Below are 14,010 nucleotides of genomic sequence, written 5' to 3' on the forward strand. Positions count from 1 at the left end.
GGGGCATGGGTGGGGGCCGACTGGTTTGCCCTGAAGGGTGTCCTGGATCAGGGGGGGGGTCCCACTGGGGTGCCTGTCCAGCCTGGGTGAGGGGCTGATGGCTGTTGGCCGGCTGGTCTCGCCCCCTTCAGGGTGGGGGTCCCCACTGGGGTGCCTGGCCATCTGGATGAGGAGCTGAGGGCCGTTTTCAGGGCGATGGACGCTCACAGCCTCTCCTTTTTTTCTTTTTTTTATTCTGGGATTTATTTACCTTCTATAATTGAAACTTTGTAGCCTTGAGAGGAGCTCAGAGCTGGCCAGCATCGGCGGGAGGGAAGCTTGTCTTCCTTCATCGCCAGGGCAACCCACTCCTGCTCGCTCTGGCTCCATGGCCATGGCCGGCTGAAAGCAGGTATCTGGAGTTTATTTATCTTCTATAATTGAAACTTTGTTGCTTTTAGTGGAGCTCAGAGCAGGCCGCAGAAGGCAGGAAGCTGGCTTCCTCCATCATTGGAGAAACCAAGCCTCCTGCCTGTTCCAGCTCCGTGGCTGCTGGCCACCATCTTGGTTGGATTAATTTGCATATAGTAGCTCTGATTGGCTGGTGGGAGTGGCTTAAGGCATAGCAAAGGTACTGTCGATTTGCATGTTTGTCTTTTATTAGTGTAGATTTTTTTAATGTATTTTCATTGACTTCAGGGAGGAAAGGAGAGGGAGAGAAAGATAGAAACATCAATGATGAAAGAGAATCATTGATTGGCTGCCTCCTGCATGCCCTCCACTGGGGATTGAGCCCACAACCCAGGCATGTGCCCTTGACTGGAATCGAACCCTGGACCTTTGAGTCCATAGGTCGATGCTCTATCCAGTGAGCCAAACCAGCTAGGGCTAGCCTTTTATTATATAGGATATGCTACTGTAACTTTCCCTCAACGCTGTTGAATTGAACTATTTAGAACAGAGCTAAATTTTATGGACATGAAATAGATATGAAATATAAGGCAACCACAAACCTCTGATCTAGCCGAATCCTCTCATTGTATAGGTGGAGAAATTAAACCTTAGCATGAAAGACTGACTTGTCCAAAGTCAGGCAGCAAATAGGTTGAGTGTTTTGCCTCCTGAATTGGCACTCTTTCTTCCATATATTTTGTTCCTCCCTTGTTTTGTTGGCTCATGCTGTACTAAAATGAGTTCAAAGAGCTTAATCCAGGTAACTATCTATAAAAAGGTATGATATGTGTTTACGGCCCATTTAGCTCATATCTTCATGCATCCTTTGACAACTGGTAATGATCATGGTTCCTGATCAGATAATTCATTTTTATGCATATAATTTTCTACGTTTTTTCTTTCAGATATTCTTTTTAAGGGAAGTAGAAATGTATCAGATGTTATAATAAATATAATCTACTTAATTCACAGAAATTGCAGTCCTTCCTTAATAAATTAAATATTGAAGAGACCAGATCATTTCAATGTGTCTAAAAGAGCCTTGTCACTTGACATAACTTAAGAGGTCATAGTGTACATTTTATTACAATCATTTATATCCGGCTCACCCTCAGCTTCTATGGCTCAACAGACTTACCTAAGATTCTTCTTGAGCCACAAAGAGAGCAAAATGTGATGAGAAAAGTAGAATCATAGCTTGTGTCTAAGAATTGTTAGACAGCTATAACCAAAAGAAGCTGCATGTGGTTGTTTCTATATGACTTCAAATCTCTCTGACTTTACTAAAATAAGTCTATTGAAAAACACATAAAAATCCTCAAATCTCAAAATACCAATTCAAAGCATCCTAATTATTTTTTTCTTCTATTTTTGATGTAAGTGCTTGGAAATAGTACAATTATGTCTCTCTTAAATGACTAAAGTCAACAGTTGAGATAGTTCAACCAATAGTGAAATCAGTAATAAAAAAAGAATTTTTATTAAGATAAACAGAAAAAGAAACCCAGTGAATTAAGGATCAAACATAGATTGACTTAATTTAAACACAATAAATAAAGTTCCTCATATAATAAAAGTATTTGGCTTTCTGTAAGAATTTTACTAACTGCTTTCCTGATGATTTTGTTACCAAATTTAGAAAAGTGGGCCCTAACTGGTTTGGTTCAGTGGATAGAGCATCAGCCTGTGGACTGAAGGGTCCCAGGTTCGATTCTGGTCAAGGGCATGTACCTTGTTTGCGGATACATCCCCAGTAGGGAGTGTGAAGGAGGCAGCTGAATCAATGTACCTGTCTCATCAATGTTTCTAACTCTCTATCCCTCTCCCTTCCTCTCTGTAAAAATATCAATAAAATATACTTAAAAAGAAAAGAAAAGTGGGCAGTACCAAAACCTAATATACTTAAATGCCATTAAAACATTTTAAAATGATGAAACGATGTCATCAAAGGGTAAAGTTGATAGAAATGCAATATAAGTAAAAATGTCCGTAAGTAAAATTCATTCATCTTACAAGCATTAATTGAGTGCTTTGCAATTGAGTGCAGGCCAATAGGCCCAGTGGTGCATAGGTAGGGGAGCTGACTTAGGCAAGAGGTACACAGTCCTGCCCTCCAGGAGATCTCAGCCTAGTGGTAGTGATAGCAATATAGAACTAACTATAATAAAAGGTGTCTAAGGAAAGAGACAGATGGAACACAGTGGGAACTCAGGGAAGGAAGAGAACAATTCCAGCAGGGGTGATATTTGAAATCATGTAATATCTAGAGCTAACACTCCAGTGAAAAGACAGTCAAGCTTCTGGAAATAGCACTCTCTCTAATGTGGTATAATCAGGTTATGCTGATGGTCTAATGGAGTATTTACAGGAGCACAAGGAGGGCTGGAAAGATCTCAAAGGTCACATGTGAGCTGGGCTTAAATAGTAATAATACATAAAGCTGGAGAGATCAGTAGAAACTTAATTATTTAAGGCCTTAAAGACCATATTGCCCTGACCGGTTTGGCTCAGTGGATAGGGCATTGGCCTGCAGACTAAAGGGTCCCAGGTTCAATTCTGGTCAAGGGCATGTATCCTGGTTGCGGGCACATCCCCAGTAGGGGGTGTGCAGGAGGAAGTTGGTCGATGTTTCTCTCTCATCGATGTTTCTAACTCTCTATCCCTCTCCCTTCTTCTCTGTAAAATTAATAAAATATATTTTTAAAAAGGACCATATTAAGGTATTTAAATTTTGTCCTGTGGGCAATAGAGAACCATCAAAATGTTTCAGGTAGAGGAATGACATGATGATAGTTTGCACTTGAGAAAGACCACTCAGTGTAGAAAATAGATTGGAATGGAAGGGAGCAAGAGAGGAGGTCGAAAATTTCATTAAATTTATTTTTAAGTTAAAGATGATGAGAGCCTAAGAAGGCAGTGGTGGTGAGGCTGGAGAAAGTAAAATTTATTTGAAAGTAGAATTGAAACAGAAATGATAGATCTTAGAAATGTGACTAGATAAAATTTACTAGATATGGTAAGTGATTGGATTTGGGGTGTAGGAAAAAAAAAGAGTCAAAATTACCTCTCAGATTTTTAGCTAGGATGACTCTATAGTGAGTAATAGCATGCCATCCTATATAATAAAAGCCTAATATGCTAAGTGTCTGGTTGACTGGTCCGCCTTTCAACCAATCAAAGCTTAATATGCTAATGATATGCTAAGGCCACTCAACCACTCAATATGATGTGCACTGACCACCAGGGCGCAGACAGTTGACAAGTTGACCAGTCACTATAATGTGCACTGACCATGAGAGGGCAGACGCTCCGACTGGTAGGTTAGCTTGCTGCTGGGGTCTGGCCAATTGGGACTGAGTGAGATGGGCCAGACATGCCCTGGAGCCCTCCTGAGGTCTTTCCTTGGCTGGCCAACCTCCTGTGTTTCTCCCTGCCCAATCGTGCACCAGTGGGGTCCCTTAGCCAGGCCTGCACCCTCTCACAATCTGGAAACCCTCAGGGGATGTTGGAGAGCCAGTTTTGGCCCAATCCCGCAGGCCAGGCTGAGGGACCCCACTGGTGCACTAATTTGTGCACTGGGCCTCTAGTTACTATATAAAACACATTTCAGTGAGAATGATGGCAGAGGTGGGAAACTGGGAAAAAGTATGTAAGAAACCGATCAAATTCCATGAGAACAAGAATTGCCAATGATAGGTATTTGACTCTGTAAACTCTACTATAGAGTAAACACACACACACACACACACACACACACACACACACACACACACACAACGTTTTATGAATTGACCTAATAGTTATTGGGCATATACCAGGATGAATTATAGGTACTGGGGAATATATCAGTGAGCAAAACAGTGGTAGACCTATATTCATGCATTTATATTCTAGTCAGATGTGACGTATAATAAACAAAAAACAATTTTTCAATTGGTGATAAAAATTATGAAGAAAAATAAATCAGCATAATATGGTTAGAGAGTGACTGGATGCTTTTAATATAAAGTAGTCAGGGGTAGTCTCTCTTAAAAGTGATATTTGAATACAAAACTGAACAAAATGAAGTGGTAAATGTGCCTATCTGGATGAAGAATATTTCAGTCAAAAGGAATAGCAAGTGAAAAAGCCGTAAGGCAAGAGCATGAATAGCATAATCATGTTCAAAGAATAGCAAGGAGACAAGTGGGACTTAAGGGGGAAGTAAGCAAGGGAAGCTTGGATAGAAGATGAGGTCAGAGAAACCAGGGACTGGGTTGTGAAAGCTTTAAAAGCTTGTGTAAGGACTTTGGCTTTGTCTCTAAATGCTCTAAGCTTCATTAGATTGTTTTTAGTAGAGGAGTGACATGGCCTGACATGTTGCAACAGGATAATTTTGCTGTGTAAAGAATAGTTTGTAAAGATGCAAGAACAGAATCCAGCAGACTAGTTAGGAGACTTTTGAAGTTATCTAAGCAAGAGATCATGCTGGCTTGCACCAAAGTGAAAACATTAGATATGGTATAGTGAGAAGTGACCAAGTTCTGTTTTGTTTCATTCTGATTTTAGTTTTGTTCATTTTTTAAGGTAAAACTGGCCAGATTTACCGAAATGCTGGTTATGTGGTATGGGATAAAAAGAGAGGCAAAACTAATTCCAAAGCATTTGGTTTAAACAACTCAACAACATTGCCATTTACTGAAATGACAAACACTGTAGGAAGAACACGTTTCAGAATGGGATATCAGTAGTTTGATATTAGGCATGGTAAGTTTGAAATGCCTGTTAACGTATAGTTGGCAATTAAGTATACAAATCTATAGTTCAGGTAAGAATTCTGGGAAGGAGCTAAAAATGTGAGTCATCAGTATATTGATAATATTTACTGGCTAGGACCACCTTCTCCATAGAGGAAAAAAAAATGAATCCAAGACTAATCCCTAGGACATTATAATGTTTAGTTGTCAGCATGAAGATCTAAGCAGAGAGCAATAAATGCCACTAAGATAGGAGAAAAACAACCAAAACAAACAAACAAACAAAAAAAACAAAAGAAAAATAGTGGTGTCCTAGAATCAAGTGAATCAGTATCTTGCAAAGAAGAGAGCAATCAACTTTTCAAATGTGTGGACAGATCAGGTAAGGGGAGGACTAAACATTGATCTTTATATTTGGCAACTATGAAGTCACTTGCGAACTTGACAACAGCTATTCAGTGGAGTGAAATAGAGTGGTATGGTTTGAATGAAAACATGATTATAGTCAATTCAAGTGAAAATGGAAAGAGAGAATGGGAGGCAATAGTGGCAATTAATATTTCAAATAGGAGTGATGTAAAGAGGAGGATAAAAATGGGGCTACCTAGTCAGAAAAGAAGTGGAGAATCCAAATCATGTGTTATCTTGTAGGCTAGAATTAGTACTTTGGGTTTTACTCTTAGAGAGATGGAGAGCCATCATTCTAGAACAGAATTCTGAGGAACCCCAATATTTAGAGGTCTGAAAGAGAAGAGGAAATTAACAGAGGCTGAGAAGCTACTAATGAGATGATGCTATAGGAGAAATGCATAAATGGTCTTTCCCTGTTGCTAGTGGGAGTGGGGTTCCACTGGAATAAGTATTTCCAGAATCATACATGGGAAGATGAGATGTGGTAGAAAGCTTTATTTGTGTGGAATTGCATCCCTTGGTTTGCAAAGTCCCATTTCCCTTAATCCAGTCCTGGAAGATGTGCAGCTGATATTCAATAGAGCTAAAAGCAAAGCCTGTGTCCAAAGTGTTCGATCCATTATAGAATTGGATCCGGTCTAGCATTAGGCTAGTTGCAGTCCATTAGTCAATTGTGTGAGGTGTGCACATGGCAGTGGGCAAATGGAGGAGCATGAGAGTCCCACAAGCCAGGAGCACTAATTAAGAGCACAAGAAACAAAATCAAGAGAGTGAACTCCTTTGTATAGGAGATTAAATATTTTAAAATCTTCCTGTGCTTGCAGTGGCCACATCTATTCTGGCCAATGACTTGTTCCCAAGTGTGACTGATATGCGAATTCCTTACCTATGTCACCCCAGATTTTACTAGGCATGCGTCTAAACTGCAGCTTCCTGGCAAAGCTGCACAAATGACTACAATATTTGGCCTTTTCTTTGCTCCTTTCCAGTTATTCATAATTAGGTTAAATTACAATGATATCAGTAGGAAGGAAAAATTTTTTTAAAAAAGCATTTATGTAGAAGCCAAGACAGGAGAGGATGAAATGGTCAACTATTTCAAAAGCTGCCTTGAAGTATAGTGGGTTGGGGAGAGTTGAGAAGATCTAAGAGTAATAGTAATCAGGCACACTAATCTAGAACAGAAGAGATCAGCTCCACTGGCATATACAGAAGGGGAAAATTGTGTGTGTGCATGTGTAAACCATAAAGTGCATAATAGTTCCCTTTAAAAATGATTAGGCAGGGATTGAGGATTTAAAGATTTAAATACTGGACTTTGGGAAACAAAGAATGCTGACCATTGAAGAAGATTTGAATGAATGGCAAGTATAATTCTAAAGGTATAAGATTGGTGATTAAAATTTGGAATGGAGTGACTGGCTTTTGAAAAGTGGAATTCAGATCTTAATGACTCCAGAGCTAAAATTAGTGCACTATTACAATAATTATATCTTTCCTTTTTCTTGGTACAATTATCTCTCCATTCTTTTCTTTCTTTGGTTTTGGAGCTCTTCTTGAAATTTATGTACTTAAGCCATCCTTTGTGGATGTACTTTTATTATGAGTTTCTTCATAGTACACCTCTTTTGAAATATACAACTACAAATATTATTTAAACGCACCTTAGGAACTAGTTTCTTGGGAAGTCTTATTTGGTAAATGTGAAGCTAACCAAAAGGTAAAAGCTGGGTAATTTTAATAATACTCTTCAACTGTGACAGACTGGTGTGCTAGAGGGCTGCTCTGTCAAGGGGAAAAGAATTTTTGTGGACATTGATCAAAGTAACCATCTACAAATTTACTGGATAAATATGGAGTATTCCTGCTTTGGATTCTTCCCTTACTTCTCCCGCTAAATTTTTTACAGATTCCAGCCCTTCTGCTAACATGTTTACTTCTGCTTAAAATTTAACTACCATTTATTGAGTTACACTGACTTAGGTATTTGGTTAAGCTAAAATATAATAGCTTATGTTTAATGGAATGCTTACTTGAAGTACTTAAATGCCATTCAATGTTCACAACAAACCTCTTTGGTAAGTGATACAATTCTCATTTTTGCAAATGAGAAAACAGACAAAAAAGTAGGTCGAAGTAACTTATTCAATATTGCACACATAGGTAGCTGTGGAGCCAGGATTAAAACCCAGGGGTTGTGGCTCCAGAATCTATTCCCTTAACCACTAAGCTCTACTGCCTTCCAAGGACTAGCATACCTTATTTCACTCATTGTTTTTATTTCCATTTTATAGAAGAAGAAACTGAGGCTTAGAGCAAAGCATCAATAAAGTGGTTCAAAATAACACACATGGAAAACGAAGAATTTCCATGCCAAGCCTATCACTTTTTCCACATTTATAATACACTTGATATATTTAGAGAGTTTACTTTCTCTTTAACACAGTAATTGTCAAAATTGTTTTCCTTGGTCTGTTTGAATAGGCATTGTTTAAAACAAAAGAAGGTTCTATTAGTAAATACATTTGGGAAAGCTAAAGAGATGTCTTTTCTGCCGGTCTTTTCAATACCTCTGATATGCTAATGTGCCATTTGAAGCCATGGGGGGTGGGTATTTAGCAACTTAACCATGTAATTTGTTTTTCTCAGAGCATCTTTACCAGCAAATTCATAGAACATACTTAGACTGAGGCATAAATACATTCCTGAACACACACATAGTACTCTGATGACCTTAACTGGATTGAAAGGCAATCTGGTTTCTGAATTAGATTAAGGGAAACTCAGATCTTTATGGCCGAGATGCAGGATGTAATCTTTTCTTAATAATACCATATTTACATGCCATTCATTATGGTAAATCATTTTGAAGATGTCCAATTGTGTCCAATTGATTTTTGTTCAGTTTTAGAGTGATGTTTTCAGAGTTGGTCTCAAAGTTCTACGGATAAGTCTTTGCTTGCAGGCATTCCATGCTCTATATTCTAATAACCATCTTCAAGGGTGCCATCAATAATTTGTATTATAATTTTGTGGTTTATGTTCTTGCAAAGTTAAGTGGATACAGTCCTTTCACTTCTTTTAGAAGTGTCGCTGCAGTTGGATGAATCACATGAGTAATAACACAGATAAAAATAAGAATATTTAAATCATAGGAGGATAAGAATCTAATAAATATGTTTATTGATTTTCATCACGTGGTAGCTCCAGTGAGCTCTCACTTAAGGTGATATCTGCTGCAATGATGGCACAAAGTGATTATTGTGATGAGGAGCTCTCAAGCCAAAATGTATTCCTCATCTCCATTATAACATAAAATAGAGAAATTACTTTGGGATAGCACTAATCTTGGAGAACCTACAGGAAGGTACAACCCCTCCCTCAATCTATATCATAAGAGGCCTGTGGTCATGAAGTCATAATGTCGTCACAACCAAAAGAGCAGCAGCTAGTGCAAAGGGCGGGGTGCCAGCAGTGTCCATGGAGTGTGCGAGGCATCACAGGCTGGCGGACATGGCCCTTATGGCAGGCTAGGCCTAGGGGACCCTCCATGCGCACGATTTAATCATGCTCTGGGCCTCTAGTTATAAATAAACATAAGAATGCATCATGTGCTAGAAAAGAATGAGCTGAAATGCAAATGCTTTCTTTTCCTCAGGGAAGTCATTAGGAATAAAAGCTAATAGGTAATTGTGACTTGGTGCCAAATTTCATGGCTGTTAGGAAAAAAAAATCATATCTTATTTTTTTTATAAAGACCAGTTGAGATGGAACAGAGAAAGATCCATATAGAGTGGCTATACCTTAGGCCTAGAAAAGAGGAAAGTAAAGAAAACACACACACACACACACACACACACACACACACTCAAATTTTGCACTTGGGTTCTATAGCCTGTTATAAAAATAGGAAATCATAAAATATTAGAGTGGGAAGAGACTATTATACTATCTGACTTATCAATCCCATCTATAATAGCTCCCGCAACTGATTGTCAAATATTTGCATGAATGAACTAACAAGATAATGAGATAGTTTCTTTCATTACTATACTAGTAGAACTTATACTGGTCATCAGGGAGGCCTTGTATTGCAATGAAAAGACTACAGATTTTGGAAGCAGAATAGACTAGGTTCAACTGTGACTCTTCTTCTATTTATAGCTGTATCAGCCAAGATAGGCTGAGTTATGCTATAGTAACCAATAACTCCAAAGTCCCTGTGAGAAATAGAAATTTATACTATAAAAACAACCACAGCTTAGAACATGAGCATAGAGTAAGGATATGTATGTATGTATAGCAGTCATCTCTTGGGTTTTCATGGCAAGTAAGAAAGGTTTATTTCTTTTTTCTTTTATTTTTTATTCCCCCATTCAATCTTGGCTGCCACAATCAGACAGCAGAAAGCATGAGCGAGGACCTTTTTTCTTGCACTGGAGCCCAAGTGGCAGACAGTAAATACTCCAGACCTGTCAAATAGATGCATAAGGTTTATTTCTCACTTATGTCACATATCCAACCTATATTGGTAGGGAACCTCTGCTTCAGCTTTGCATATGTTTTTATTATCACTGCTAGAGGGAGAAGGGAATATGGTGAATCACATAGAGACTTTAAAAAATTCCACCCAGAGGTCACATGCCCATCCTTAGCTTCAAATAAGGTTAAGAAGTACAATCCTACTCTGTATCTGGAAGGAGGATAAATGAAATATTTGTAAACAGTCTTAATTACTACCACAGTATCCATATGGCCATGGGAAAAATTTACCCTTTCTTTATCTACTTCTACATCTGTAAAATCTTCAACAATACTTACCGTATTTTGTCTAGAACAGTCCTTGATATAATAGATGTTCAAGCATAGTACTTCCTCCTCTGTCTAATATATATATTCCTTCTTCGCTATGACATGCATTGACCACGAAGGGGTGGCATGGAATGAAGGAAGGCCCCGGCCAGTAGCCGGCAGCCTCTAGGGACCCTGCCTGTGCATAAATTTCGTGCACTGGTCATCTGGTTTAAAGATAATATTCTTACCTTCACACAATTATTCTCTCCAAGTTAAATATTCCCAGTTCTTTCAACCATTCTTCATGCAGTATGTGTTTGAATAGCTTCATCATCTAATAGCTTCATCATTCCATAGCTTCATGTGTTCTGGTTTGTCTCTGCTTTTTCAGAGTGATCTTCATATCTGAGCCCAGTGTCCCACCCATTCTAGTCTAATAGCATAGCATTCAGTTGAAACTATAAGTGGCCTCTTCCTGGACACCATTCTTCCTTTTCGTGTAATAAAGACATTTTGAGAAGTCAGGCCACACTCATAAAATCAATGGATGTCATGGCTAGAAAGGAATGGAAATTATTTTAACCAGAGGTCCCTAAGTATAGATCTTTGTCAGTAACATCAGCTTTGTTTGTAGAGTTCTTCATACAGTGATATTTACATGACAATATAATGAAATGCACTCTTCTAGTTTCCAAGGTCTTGGGTAGAACTCTCAAATATGGCACATTGACAAATTTGAGAACTCCTCTTCAGTATCCCCACAGCTTTCTTGATTCTATAAATTGTTATTTTCAAATGTTCACATGTAGACCAATTGTATACTTCAGAACACCTGAAGCACTTGTTAAAATTGTTTCTAGCGCCTTCCCTCAAAATATAGAATTGGAATCCTTGGGTGTGGAGCCCAGAAATTTGCTTTTATAGCAAGTAGTTAAGTACAATCTGATGATCAGCTAGATTTGGGAACCTATGGTCCAGTTCAACATTCCAGCTAATGCTTGAACTATGAATAATTCTGCCAAGAAGTTTCACAGCAAATATCACCTTGAACTCAATTAACAACTTACACAGTAGAACACTTACAGATTAATCAGGCCGAGAACATAGGATAAGGATGTATACACATAGTAGCCTTCTCTTAGGTCTTCATGGCCAATAATAGAATCATGAAATCATAAATACTTGGAATTAGAGGTACTTGAGATTCCAATTAGTTGGGATTTCCCAAAGTATGTTTCATAGCACATAAGACCTTTAAAAAGGAAATTGAAAGTTAAATTAGATTGGAAAATACAGAATGATATCACATGTCTTCAAGTGTCAAAATGCACATTAGCCCAATAAACACTCTGAGAAGTACTGTAGTAAGTAAACTCATTCAACTTTAATAAAATCAACATTCTAAAAAAATCACCCATTAGCCTAAAGAATCAGTGTCCTATGGAACAGTTTTAGAAAACGGTTATCTAATGAATGAATGTACTCTCCAATGTTCTAGCAGGAACTCTAAAATTGGAGGCTGGTCATTTCATTTCTGAAATCTCCAATTGTTCACACATGCATCAGCATATTGTCTTCTGTTGCTTTTAGTTCAAGACTATATGCTTTATGTCTAGTGATAGCATAATGAAATGCATATGAAATTTACTGTCAGAAGTCCTGGGTTTGAATCTTGGCTCTACTAACTGCTAATTATTTGCCCTTGGACACTATTCAGGCTCAATGAACATCATTTATTCTTATATAAAAATAATACTCACCTTACAAAGTGTATTGAGAATTAAATGAAATAATGTATGTAAAAATCTTAGCACTGTGCCTGGAACAGAATAAGCACTCAAATAATAACAGTATTCATTCCATTCACAGATGACAATGTGCAGTGCTTAGTTTCAAATATAAAAGGAGGGGCATTCAGTCTTGTTACCACCTTTGCACCCCACCCCATATACAAATCTCCTTTCTTCAATGATCTTCCTCCAGATTTTTCTGACCTGTACAGATGCATATCAGTTTGAAATTAACATCCCGATAAATTTCACTTTAATAAAAACAATTCTATTGACCCTATTACTCAGTAATATTTTATTTTCAGAACACAAACTAATGGAATGCAATGTGAGCATATTAATCTCCCAAGAAGACAAGATAGATGAAGAAACGCTGGAACAAAATAAACATTGTGAGATAAGTTGGGGGAAGTGCTGAAGATGCTATTATAGGAACCAGTGTGTTCTGTGAAAAGGCTTTCCTTAGAAATATTTAGTGGTGACTCTAGTGGGATTACTTACTTATTAATACTCTATATATTTATAGGAAAACCAAGTTAATTCTACATACTAAAAGTATATGACTGCCTTATGATAAAGTAAAGAGTGGTAGAGAGATGACCATGGGTGTTTCTATATATTAGCAAAGTAAACATGAAAAGTGGTATTACTTAAAAAACAGTGCAGCTGCTTCGATTAAAAAAAGAACAAGCAGATATTAAAATGCCAACTCTGTCTTTACCTAGCTCTAACAATATGTAAGTCATTTAAATTCTTTGAGACTTGATTTTCTCTTCCACAAAAGGGATAGTGCAGGACAGTTGGTTGGTTTTTGTTGTTGTTGTTTTGTTTTCTAATTTGGGGTCAAAACTCTAGAAGCTTCCAAACAATGAGATTTATTTAAGATAATTTTTAAATAACTAATTTTTAAAATACTCAATTGTCAAGAACATAAATAGGCAGTTATTATAGAAGTATAAATAGCTTATAAACAGAAAAAATGCTTAGTTTTAATCATACTTAAATATATGCAAATTAAAACAGAATGAGATACTGTTTTTCACATATTATAATGGTAAATATATAAAACAAAATTAATAGTTCAGATATTTTTTTGTGGGTGTGAGGAAACTAGCACTTTCATACAATGTTGGTTGACCTCCAGTATAACTTATTGGAGGTCAATTAGACATCACAGATCTACATTTTAGATGCATATCCCCTTTAACCTCTACCCCCAAATTATAATAACAATATGTTCACATTTGTATGTAAATCTATTATGAACAATGTTTTTTCTTTGCAGTAAGGTTTTTAATAGTAAAAAGTTAAAAACAATTTCAGTGTTCACCAGTAGGAGACTGTTATATAAATTTGGTTCAAAGTAATACTATATGGGCACTAAAAAATGGTGGTAGTTAGGGAAGTTTCTCATGGGGCTAGATCTTTTATACCTTACATGCAAAGAAATAAAGAAGGTGTAGACTAACTCACATTTAATGATCACTTATTTTTTTTAATAATTAAATCTTTATTGTTCAGAGTGTTACATTTGTTCCTCTTTTTCCCCCCATAACTCCCCTCCTTCCAGTTCCCACCCCACCCTCCGCCCTCACTCCCCACCCACTGTCCTCATCCACAGGTGCACGATTTTTGTCCAGACTCTTCCCGCATCTCCCACACCCCTTTCCCCCCCAAAGAATAGTCAGTCCATTCCCTTTCTATGCCCCTAATTCTATTAGAATCAACAGTTCATTCTGTTCATCAGATTATTCACTTGATTTTCAGATCCACTTGTTGATAGATGTGCATTTGCTGTTCATAATTTGTATCTTTACCTTTTTCTTCTTCTTCCTCTTCTTAAAGGC

Source organism: Myotis davidii, unplaced genomic scaffold, assembly GCF_000327345.1.
Source record: "Myotis davidii unplaced genomic scaffold, ASM32734v1 scaffold587, whole genome shotgun sequence".
NCBI classification, from domain to species: Eukaryota; Metazoa; Chordata; class Mammalia; order Chiroptera; family Vespertilionidae; genus Myotis; species Myotis davidii.